Source organism: Pristiophorus japonicus, chromosome 8 (assembly GCF_044704955.1).
Source record: "Pristiophorus japonicus isolate sPriJap1 chromosome 8, sPriJap1.hap1, whole genome shotgun sequence".
NCBI lineage: Eukaryota > Metazoa > Chordata > Chondrichthyes > Pristiophoridae > Pristiophorus > Pristiophorus japonicus.
In genome coordinates, this window is record NC_091984.1 from 115,839,921 (window position 1) to 115,852,977 (window position 13,057).

Sequence of the window (13,057 nt, forward strand, 5' to 3'; positions counted from 1 at the left end):
ATCTCCTCTAAACCTCCCGCAATTACTTTAAATCTATGTCCCCTGGTTGTTGACCTCTCTGCCAAGGGAAAGAGGTCCTTGCTATCTACGAGATATTTTATACACTTCATTGAGGTCTCCCCTTAGACTTCTCTGTTCCAAAGAAAACAGACCCAGCATCTCCAATCTTTCCTCATAGCCAAAATTCTCCAGTCCAGGCAACATTCTTGTAAATCTCCTCTGCACCCTTTCCAGTGCAATCATATCTTTCCTGTAATGTGGTGACCAGAACTGCACACAGTACTCCAGCTGCGACCTAACAAGTGTTTTATACAGTTCAAGCATAACCTGCTTGCTCTTATATTCTATGCCTTGGGTAATAAAGGAAAGTGTTAAGTTTTAGATAAAGAGTCAGACTAAGTACTGCAAGCTCAAAGTAAGTGTTTTATTATAGATCTCAGCGTGCCTCTCCAGCCTGTGAGGCCTCTTTATATACAGATGCTCCCAAGGGATTGTGGGATCCCTTAGGACTTCAGGGGATAAGCCCTCTGGTGGTTAGACATGATAATTACAGGTTTACATACATAACAGAAAGTATCCAATATGTGTTGTTAACCATCTCATCCACCTGTCCTGCTACCTTCAGGTATCTATGGACCTGCACTGCAAGGTCCTCTGTTCCTCTACACTTCTCAGTATCCTACCATTTAATGTCTATTCCCTTGCCTTGTTAGCCCTCCCCAAATGCATTACCTCACATTTCTCTGGATTGAATTCCATTTGCCACTGTTCTGCCCACCTGACCATTCCATTGATACCTTCCTGATGTCTGCAGCTTTCTTCCTCACGATCCACCATTCGGCCAATTTTTGTATCATCTGCAAACTTCTTAATCATACTCCCTACATTGACATCTAAATCATTGATATGTACCATTGATTTATGTGGCTCGGTGTCAAATTTTGCCTGATAAAGCTCCTGTGAAGCGCCTCATGACGTTTTACTAAATTAAAAACGCTATATAAATGCAAATTTTTGTTATTATGCATCTAAGATGGACCCCACACATCTGGAGATGGGGAGTGGGTCTCGGCGTGGCCTTTCTAAGTGAACATTGATAGCATCTTACAAAGTGCTCTTTGGTTATTTATCCACAATCAGTGTTGGACTACTGGACTACAATTCTCTAATTTCTGTCGCATTCATTCCTTAGAGCTGCTCTCCAGTCTTGTAGTTTAACGCCAGGTGTGGATATTAATAACAAGCAAAATTCTGCAAATGCTAGAACTCTGAAATAAAAACAGATACTGCTGAAAATACTCAGCAGGTCAAGCAGCATCTGTGGAGAGAGAAACAGAGTTAATGTTTCAGGTTGATGGCCCGGAAGAAGTTAACGATTAACATTTATAAGCAAGTACAGGCCTAAGGAAAACGGGGGGAAGGCAGGAGAAGAACAAAAGTAGAGGCCTGTGATAGGGTAGAGGGCAGAAGTGATTCAGTGGCAAAAGGGGGTGGTATGGGTCAAGTGAAGAAACAAAAGATGGATCGAGAGGAGGTGTAAACGGTCACAGCAGAATAGTAGAAGGAGAGGGAAACATGGCAAATCAGGCAAAGAGGAGAAGGCTCCCATGGCCTGGGAATGTGGTGGAGAAAGGCAAGTAGACTTTAGCCATGTACCAATAGCCACCCCATGCACCGGGCCACACAATGTATGAGAATGGAATAGAGTGCTTACAGGAAGCAGGGTGGGAGGAAGGAATCAAGGTATGAGTTGGTGGGACATTGATGGTCAACCTATTCCCAGAAATGGAGATAGAGAATTCGAAGAAGGGAAGGGAGATGGACCGGGTGAAGGTGAGGGAGGGGTAGAAATTACATGGGCAGCAATGGCAGGAGGGAGAGGGGAGAGCAACCAAAAAGTCATCAAGTGTTTAAAATAAGGCAACAATAAATAGAACAACAACAAAAGAAAAATTTGTTTGCAGAATCTCAGCTACTTGATCTGGTTTTGTATAATGAAAGCATCTCCTCAAACTGATTTAGCTGCTGATTAGAGGAGTTTATTTCAGTGGAACCTTAATGGAATTCAGTGGGAGTATTTGTATGTTTAGAAATGTTGACAAGTAATTTGACCTTTTCGACAACCTATATTTAGACAGAAAGTTCTCACATGGATAAAAATGTGCAGAAAGTAGGTGGCTTTGTAAAACAATAGACAGATAAAGTGCAGGACAGGAACATTCAGTTTTACAAGTCACTATTCTTAGCTGAATGTCAAGAATCATACACCCACTGGCAAACCTCCAAAGGCGTGCACTATCCAACTGCCCAACTGAGGCACTCCCTGCATATTTTGTAATACACCAAAATAGATCTGTTGGGTTTGAGGGGACTGAAAGCAAGCATATTGCTCAAAGGGAAGAATAGCTACTGATGGTCACAATGGAGCACTAACTATTGGCCAGTGGTGGTGAGCCCATAAATAACAAAATTTCCAAAGTTTGAAAATTTTGAAAACTTTCCACTAGTAAGTCCCCGCCAATGGCTCAGTTGATATGTAGGCTGTGCTGCACAGATTGGAAGGTCCCAGGTTTTTTCCTGGTCTATGCTGAGCTGGCTGATCTCCAATGGGATCTGATGCATAAGTTGGCTTTAGTGTAGAAACATAGAAACATAGAAACATAGAAACATAGAAAATAGGTGCAGGAGTAGGCCATTCGGCCCTTCGAGCCTGCACCACCATTCAATATGATCATGGCTGATCATTTTTGCAACTTTAGTACCCCATTCCTGCTTTCTCTCTATACCTCTTGATCCCTTTAGCCGCAAGGGCCACATCTAACTCCCTTTTGAATACATCCACCGAACTGGCCTCAACAACTTTCTGTGGTAGAGAATTCCACAGGTTCACAATTCTCTGAGTGAAGATGTTTCTCCTCATCTTGGTCCTAAATGGCTTACCCCTTATCCTTCAACTGTGAGGAGGCAGAGCAGGAGTTCGTGAGACCTATAAAGGCCCAGCGGGAGTCTGGGGATTGGTGGCAGCATCAAGGAGGCGGAGCGGGAGTTCGGGAGGCCTATAAAGGCCAGCTGGTGCAGGGACAGAAGGTAAACAAAGAAGTAGAAAGAAATCGAAAGGTGACATCACAGCCAAGGGGGTAAGTGATTAGCTGGTGATTGGTGAGTAATTTTTCTTTTTCTTTTCCCTATCAGTAGGTAACCTTTATCATTGTTGTTGCTAAATTAAATTAATCTAGGGGATAAGTCATGGCAGGAGAGCTCGGACACGTGTTATGCTCCTCCTGTGCTATGTGGGAACTCAGGGACGCTTCCAGTACCTGACAGACCGCATTGCGGCACTGGAGCTGTGGGTGGATTTACTCTGGAGCATCTGCGATGCTGAGAATAACGTGAGTAGCACGTTTAGCGAGTTGGTCTTACCACAGGTAAAGGGTACACAGCCAGATAGTGAATGGAAGACCAACAAGAAGAGCAGTGGAAGGAAGGTATTGCAGGGGTCCCCTGTAGTCACCCCCCCTGCAAAACAGATACACCGCTTTGGGTACTGTTGAGGGGGATGACTTATCAGGGGAGAGCAGCAGCAGCCAAGTTCATGGCACCGTGGGTGGCTCTGCTGCACAGGAGGGGAGGAAAAAGAGTGGGAGAGCTATAGTGGTAGGGGATTCTATTGTAAGGGAAATAGATAGATGTTTCTGCGGCCACAATCGAGACTCCAGGATGGTATGTTGTCTCCCTGGTGCAAGGGTCAAGGATGTCTCGGAGCGGGTGCAGGACATTTTGAAAGGGGAGGGTGAACAGCCAGTTGTCGTGGTGCATATAGCTACCAACAATATAGGTAAAAAACAGGATGAGGTCCTACAAGCTGAATTTAAGGAGCTAGGAGTTAAATTAAAAAGTAGGACCTCAAAGGTAGTAATCTCAGGATTGCTACCAGTGCCACGTGCTAGTCAGAGTAGGAATCGCAGGATAGCTCAGATGAATACGTGGCTTGAGGAGTGGTGCAGAAGGGAGGGATTTAAATTCCTGGGACATTGGAACCGGTTCTGGGGGAGGTGGGACCAGTACAAACCGGAAAGTCTGTACCTGGGCAGAACCGGAACCAATGTCCTAGAGGGAGTGTTTGCTAGTGCTGTTGGGGAGGGGGTTAAACTAATATGGCAGGGGGATGGGAACCTATGCAGGGAGACAGAGGAAAGTAGAATGGGGGCAGAAGCAAAAGATAGAAAGAAGAAAAGTAAAAGTGGAAGGCAGAGAAACCCAAGGCAAAAATCAAAAAGGGCCACATTGCAGCAAAATTCTAAAAGGGCAAAGTGTGTTAAGAAGACAAGCCTGAAGGCTCTGTGCCTCAATGCGAGGAGTATTCGGAATAAGGTGGACGAATTAACTGCACAGGCAGCAATTAATGAATATGAGCTAATTGGCATCACGGAGACATGGTTCCAGGGTGACCAAGGCTGGGAATTCAACATCCAGGGGTATTCAACATTCAGGAAGGATGGACAGAAAGGAAAAGGAGGTGGGGTAGCGTTGCTGGTTAAAGAGGAAATTAACGCAATAGTAAGGAAGGACATTAGCTTGGGTGATGTGGAATCGGTATGGATGGAGCTGCAGAATACCAAAGGGCAGAAAATGCTAGTGGGAATTGTTTACAGACCACCAAACAGTGGTAGTGAGGTTGGGGGCAGCATCAAACAAGGAATTGGGGATGCAATAAAGGTACAGCAGTTATCATGGGCGACATTAATCTATATATAGATTGGGCTAACCAAACTGGTAGCAATACGATGGAGGAGGATTTCCTGGAGTGTATTAGGAATGGTTCTCTGGACCAATATGTTGAGGAACCAACGAGAGAACTGGCCATCCTAGGCTGGGTGATGTGTAATGAGAAAGGACTAATTAGCAATCTTGTTGTGCGAGGCCCCTTGGGGAAGGGTGACCATAATATGGTAGAATTCTTTATTAAGCTGGAGATTGACACAGCTAATTCAGGGACAAGAGTCCTGAACTTAAAGAAAGGTAACTTCGATGGTATGAGACGTGAATTGACTAGAATAGACTGACAAATGATACTTAGAGGGTTGACGGTGGATAGGCAATGGCAAACATTTAAAGATCACATGGATGAACTTGAACAATTGTACATCCCTGTCTGGAGTAAAAATAAAACCGGAAAGGTGGCTCAACCATGGCTAACAATGGAAATTAAGGATAGTGTTAAATCCAAGGAAGAGGCATATAAATTGACCAGAAAAAGCAACAAACCTGAGGATTGGGAGAAATTTAGAATTCAGCAGAGGCGGACAAAGGGTTTAATTAGGAGGGGGAAAATAAAGTATGAGAGGAAGCTTGCCAGTAATATAAAAACTGACTGCGAAAGCTTCTACAGATATGTGAAGAGAAAAAGATTAGCGAAGACAAATGTAGGTCCCGTGCAGTCAGTTTCGGGTGAATTTATAATGGGGAGCAAAGAAATGGCAGACCAGTTGAACAAATACTTTGGTTCTATCTTCACGAAGGAAGACACAAATAACCTTCTGGAAGTACTAGGGGACCGAGGGTCTAGTAAGAAGGAGGAACTGAAGGATATCCTTATTAGGCAGGAAATTGTTTTAGGGAAATTGATGGGATTGAAGGCTGATAAATCCCCGGGGCCTGATAGTCTGCATCCCAGAGTACTTAAGGAAGTGGCCCTAGAAATAGTGGATGCATTGGTGATCATTTTCCAACAGTCTATTTAGTCTGGATTAGTTCCGATGGACTGGAGGGTAGCTAATGTAACACCACTTTTTAAAAAAGGAGGGAGAGAGAAAACGGGTAATTATAGACCAGTTAGCCTGACATCAGTAGTGGGGAAAATGTTGGAATCAATTATTAAGGATGAAATAGCAGCGCATTTGGAAAGCAGTGACAGGATCGGTCCAAGTCAGCATGCATTTATGAAAGGGAAATCATGCTTGACAAATCGTCTGGAATTTTTTGAGGATGTATCTGGTAGAGTGGAAAAGGGAGAACCAGTGGATGTGGTGTATTTGGACTTTCAAAAGGCTTTTGACAAGGTCCCACACAAGAGATTTGTGTTCAAAATCAAAGCACATGGTATTGGGGGTAAAATACTGATGTGGATAGAGAACTGGTTGGCAGACAGAAAGCAGAGAGTCGGGATAAATGGGATCTTTTCAGAATGGCAGGCAGTGACTAGTGGGGTGCTGCAGGGCTCAGTGCTGGGACCCCAGCTATTTACAATATACATTAATGATTTGGATGAAGGAATTGAGTGTAATATCTCCAAGTTTGCAGATGACACTAAACTGGGTGGCGGTGTGAGCTGTGAGGGGGATGCTAAGAGGCTGCAGGGTGACTTGGACAGGTTAGGTGAGTGGGCAAATGCATGGCAGATGCAGTATAATGTGAATAAATGTGAAATTATCCATTTGGTGGCAAAAACACAAAGGCAGAATATTAACTGAATGGCGGCGGATTAGGAAAAGGGGAGGTGCAACGAGACCTGGGGGTCATGGTACATCAGTCATTTAAAGTTGGCATGCAGGTACAGCAGGCGGTGAAGAAGGCAAATGGCATGCTGGCCTTCATAGCTAGGGGTTTTGAGTATAGGAGCAGGGAGGTCTTACTGCAGTTGTACAGAGTCTTGGTGAGGTCTCACCTGGAATATTGTGTTCAGTTTTGGTCTCCTAATCTGAGGAAGGACATTCTTGCTACTGAGGGAGTACGGCGAAGGTTCACCAGACTGATTCCCGGGATGGCTGGACTGACATATGAGGAGAGACTGGATCGACTGGGCCTTTATTCACTGGAGTTTAGAAGGATGGGAGGGGATCTCATAGAAACATATAAAATTCTGACTTCCCCAACATTGGGAACGTTCTTCCTGCATCTAATCTGTCCAATCCCGTCAGAAATTTGTATGTTTCGATGAGATCCCCTCTGATTCTTATAAATTCCAGTGAATATAAGCCTAGTCGATCTAGTCTTTCTTCATATGTCAGTACTGCCATCCCGGGAATCAGTCTGGTGAACCTTCGCTGCACTCCTGAATAGCAAGAATGTCCTTCCTCAGATTAGGAGACCAGAAATGTACACAATATTCGAGGTGTGGCCTCACCAAGGCCCTGTACAACTGCAGTAAGACCTCCTGCTCCTATACTCACATCCTCTCGCTATGAAGGCCAACATGTCATTTGCCTTCTTCACCGCCTGCTGTACCTGCATGCCAACTTTCAAAGACTGATGTACCATGACACTCAGGTCTCGTTGCTGCTCCCCTTTTCCTAATCTGTCACCATTCAGATAATATTCTGCCTTCCTGTTTTTGCCACCAAAGTGGATAACCTCACATTTATCTACATTATACTGCATCTGCCATGCATTTGCCCACTCACCTAACCTGTCCAAGTCACTTTGCAGCCTCTTAGCATCCTCCTCACAGCTCACACTGACACCCAGCTTATTGTCATCTGCGAACTTGGAGATATTACATTCAATTCCTTCGTCTAAATCATTAATGTATATTGTAAATAGCTGGGGTTCCAGCACTGAACCTTGCGGTACCCCACTAGTCACTGCCTGCCATTTTGAAAAGAATCCGTTTATTCCTACTCTTTGCTACCTATCTGCCAATCAGTTCTCTATCCACATCAATATATTACCCCCAATACCATGTGCTTTAATTTTGCACACTAACCTCTTGTGTGGGACCTTTTCAAAAGCCTTTTGAAAGTCCAAATACACCACATCCACTGCTTCTCCCTTTTCCACTCTACTAGTTACATCCTCAAAAAATTCTAGAAGATTTGTCAAGCATGATTTCCCTTTCATAAATCCATGCTTATTTGGACCGATCCTGTCACTGCTTTCCAAATGCACTGCTATTACATCTTTAATAATTGATTCCAACATTACTACCGATGTCAGGCTAACTGGTCTATAATTCCCTGTTTTTGCTCTCCCTCTCTTTTTAAAAAGTGGGGTTACATTAGCTACCCTCCAATCCATAGGAACTGATCCAGAGTCTATAGAATGTTGGAAAATGATCACCAATGCAATCACTATTTCTAGAGCCACTTCCTTAAGTACTGTGGGATGCATACTAAGGCCCTGGGGATTTATCGTCCTTCAGTCCCATCCACTTCCCTGACAGAATTTCCTGACTGATAAGGATTTCCTTCAGTTCCTCCTTCTTGCTAGACCCTCGCTCCCCTAGTATTTCCGGAAGGTTATTTGTGTCTTCCTTAGTGAAGACAGGACCACTGTATTTGTTCAATTGGTCTGCCATTTCTTTGTTCCCCATTATAAATTCATCTGATTCTGACTGCAAGGGACCTACATTTGTCTTGACTAATCGTTTTCCATTCACATATCTATAAAAGCTTTGCAGTCCGTGTTTATTTTCCCTGCAAGCTTCATCTCATACTCTATTTTCCCCCTCCTAATTAAACCCTTTGTCCTCCTCTGCTGAATTCTCTATTTCTCCCAGTCCTCAGGTTTGCTGCTTTTTCTGGCCTATTTATATGCCTCTTCCTTGGATTTAACACTATCCCTAATTTCCCTTGTTAGCCACGGTTGAGCCACCTTCCCCGTTTTATTTTTACGCCAGACAGGGATCTACAATTGTTGAAGTTCATCCATGTGATCTTTAAATGTCTACCATTGTCTATCCACCATCAACACTTTAAGTATCATTCACCAGTCTATCCTAGCCAATTCACGTCTCATACCATCGAAGTTACCTTTCTTTGAGTTCAGGATTCTCGTGTCTGAATTAACTGTGTCACTTTCCATCTTAATGAAAAATTCTACCATATTATGGTCACTCTTCCCCAAGGGGCCTCGCACAACAAGATTGATAATTAATCCTCTCTCGTTACACATGACCCAGTCTCGAATGGCCAGCTCTCTACTTGGTTCCTCGACGTATTGGTCGAGAATACCATCCCTTATACACTCCAGGAAATCCTCCTCCACCTTATTGCTACCAGTTTGGTTAGCCCAATCTATATGCAGATTAAAGTCACCTGCTGTACCTTTATTGCACGCATCCCTAATTTCCTGTTTGATGCCATCCCCAACCTCACTATCACTGTTTGGTGGTCTGCACACAACTCCCACTAACGTGCCCATTGCTGTTTGCAGCTCTACCCATACCGATTCCACATCATCCAAGCTAGCGTACTTGGGACAATGGACTAGAGTTCCCCACCCTGAACATATCCAGTCACTCCTGCTGGAAGTACACTTGTGTGGACACTTACTGACTGTTTCCCCTACCACTCTAGTTCACTTGTGTAGAATGGCCACTTGGATGAGGTACAAGAGGTCTGGCAGTGTTGTAGAACAAAGGATTGCAGAAACTATGGCCAAGATTTCCTGGGGCATGGTCAGCAGGTGCGAGCAGTGGCGGGTTGGGTGGGAAAGTGTTATTTTTCCACAGCGGGGTGGAGCCCTGCTGTGAACCCCGCTGCCACACGCTTTTCCCTGATGTCGGGTCTGTCAGCGCTCAGCAGATCTGACACGCAGCTGCGGGGGACCCAATTCAGGTAATTATGACCTTGTTTAGAGATCAGTAAGAATACATTTGAGCTAACCTTTGATTTTATGTGCTCGCCTACTAGGTCCTCGCTGCTCGCGGACCACGTCTGTGGCCATTGAATCAGCTGTTGAGTTGACAGCTTCAAATATAAAGTAAATGCTCCGACCTTACAGAGATGTCTTCTCTCAGCCACAAGCTCTTCCTTACTGTATTTCCACAGCAGATTAACCATGCTGCAAGTCTTTACACACATCTCCATACAGTCTGACCTCATTACCTCTCTCACCATTGACAGATCACTTCTGTCATCTCTACTTCACCTGCATCTATTCCATCGGCATGGGTGCCCTTCATACTCTCTCACCTTGGTCCTCAGAATCCCACCACGATCAGCCCCAACACCAGCAGCACCAGGCACATCAGCAGCACCAACAACGTCATCAATCTTCTCCACAATCAACTGATGCTGCACAGTACACAAGGCATCAGCACCCAACTACATTATGCCCAGGAGGTCAGGGATGGCCTCACCATAGCCACATTTACTGCACTTGACACTGTACACCCTGGCTGCCACATGATGCATCAGGCTGGCACCACCCCACACCAGCACCATAAACCATCCTTACAATGCCCAAGCCATTCCTCTCACACTCATCACCATTGTGGGGGGTGGGTGGTGGGGCCATTCACTACAACTCACTAAGCCACTTCCAAAGGTGCAGACCGATCTGTCCAAGGACACAAAGTGCTGAAAATAAAGATTTCAATGTTTGACAACACATCAACATAAACTTTACATGAACATTGGCTAAAGGACCCAAGTGCCTACCCTTGTGTGTTGTTAGTTAGTATGATTGGACAAGGATGATGGCGAGTGTGAGGTGTGGTTAGTGAGATGGGGAACTGATAATGTAGATCGAGAAGGCTGGGTGGAGGTGCAAGGTAAGTTGGTGTGAGTAAGGGGTAGAGTAAGGAAGGCAGAATGATGGGGATGTGATGAGTGGCATAGCAGGATGAGGTTGAGTGTGGCTTTGCAGTAACGTTTTGTGATCTACTGAGGTCATTGAAAGGTTTGCGTCACTGCAGACAGGTCCTCCTGGCGACATCCCTCCTTGTGCCCTCCTGTGCAATGTGCAACCAGGCTGCGTTGGTGTCCTGGGGCGGTCTCTTCCGCCCATTGGAAAGGAAAAGGACCTCCCTGTGTGCTGTGACTCCCTCCATTAGCATCTGGAGGGAGTGATGGGAGAGCCTGGGTGCAGCCGTGCACCTCTGTGCAGTGCTTGTTAGTGTTTGCAGCACCTCAATGTTGCAGACTACTGACAGATTAACTGTCAAAGCAATGTGTGCATGGTCCTTTTAAGGGAACCGGCTGATGACGCATCATCAGATGACACCATCAGACCAGGATCCTGTTAATTAGCCGGGAACAGAGCGGGCTTAACAAGCCCCATCATTGGAAGATTGCTGCGAAAGGGCGGGCTGGAGCCAGGAGCGCGTTTCCCACACGTCACTGCCCCCAGCCGCACTGGACTCACTGCGGGTGGTGAAATCGCGGCCACAGTGTGCAGAGGAAATCTTCTTTCAATGCATTCTTATAATTGGATTTGTTTTGGCAAAATGATTGATTTACGAGATTTACGAGGTTGTTGCCTTGTCTGGCGAATTTTAGCTATGAAGAAAGATTGGATAGGCTGAGGTTGTTTTCTTTGGAGCAGAGGAGGCTGAGGGGAGAACTTATTGAGGTGTATAATTTATGAGGGGCCTAGATAGAGAGGATAGGAAGGACCTATTTTCCTTAGCAGAGGGGTCAACAACCAGGGGGCATAGATTTAAAGTAATTGGGAGGAGGTTTAGAGGGAATTTGAGGAGAATTTTTTTCACCCAGAGGGTGGTGGAACTCACTGCCTGAAAGGATGGTAGAGGCAGAAACCCTCACCACATTTTAAAAAGTACTTGGATCTGCACTTGAAGTGTCATAGCCTACAAGGCTGCGAACAAAGAGATGGAAAGTGGGATTAGGCTCGATAGCTCTTTGTTGGCCGGCACGAACATGATGGACCGAATGGCCTCCTTCAATGCTGTAAATTTCTATGATTCTATGATATGATTCAAGCGTACGGCTTTCAATCCATACAGCTTGCCACAGCATATGACAACAGTACAAGAAAATGAGAATGTGGGTTATTCATACTGAATGTCTGCCCTGATTCTACTGTCACAGTCCTCAAATGATGAGAAGAATTATTTTTATGTAGCTAGTTGTTATGACCTGGAATATACTGCGTGAAAGGGTGGCAGCAGATTCAATAGTAACCTTCAAAAGTGAATTGGATATATACTTGAAAAGGAAATATTTTGCAGGGCTATGGGGAAAGAGCAGGGGTGTAGGACTAATTGGTAGCTCTTTCACAGAAGGGCCGAATGACCTCATTTTGTGCTGTAAGATTCTTGGCTGCTACATCAGAAGGAAGAAAATTAGATTTCATTCATAGAATTATAGAATGTTTGGAAACAGAGACAGGCCTGTTGGCCCATCAAATCTGTACTGCATTTTTTGCCACACGAACCAACTATCTAATCCCACTCTCCTGACTGCTGTTCATACTTCCAGTATTCATCTTTTTCAAGCAACTAAATCTCTTTTCATGACAGAATCTGCAGTGATATAACTATATAAAGATAGATAGTAGTATGTCTAATAAGGCAGGGTCAATCTTAAAATATTTGACTCGTAACAATTCATCAGACATTTAATCTGATTTGATGTGTGAATTGAGCCAGGAAGACCTAGGATCCAAAATTGCCCCTTTGCCCAAGGCCCTATTAGTGTCTCCCCCCGGTGCTAACGGAGCAATAATGAGTTAGCACGCGGGCGCGGTGGCCACACCGACCCTGGCGGAATTGCTCACCTCTTCGCCGACAGTGCAGTGGCTTAGTGCCCCGCTCTGGTGTTGCTCACGCTGCTCCTCTGCACACGGCAACTGTCCCAGAAGTTAAATTGCCCTGTGCTCCTCTACCTAACGCTTGCCGATACCAACAACAGCTTTTGCTGTCGATTTCAAGTCGGGAAGCTGCAGCTCTAGCGATATTTAAAGGCACGCCATTGGGCATTCTTTTTTGTTGGCCAAATTATTTTCCAGCTTGTAGCTATTTTATTTTTTTGATGTGCTACCGCCATCATTTATTGGTGGCCCTCATTTTACTTTGCCTCACATTGCTCCCCCTGGTTTAGTCAGGCCCATTTGGACACAACAAGATTCTTTGGCAATCATGGACTCAGTGTTGGCAGTGGATTGCCTCCTCTGACTTCACCATCGGAGGATGGTTCACTGAAGACAACGTTGCCATAAATTAGCCAGGCAGAGGCATCAGGAGAGGGAAAGAGAAAGGCTCCCACTAGGAGAGAGACCTGTGCTGGGAGAGGCCCAGGCAGAGGACCATGGAGAGGCCCATTCACCGAGGATCAGGGAGAGGGACAGGGAGAGGGAGAGGGACAGGCATGGGCAG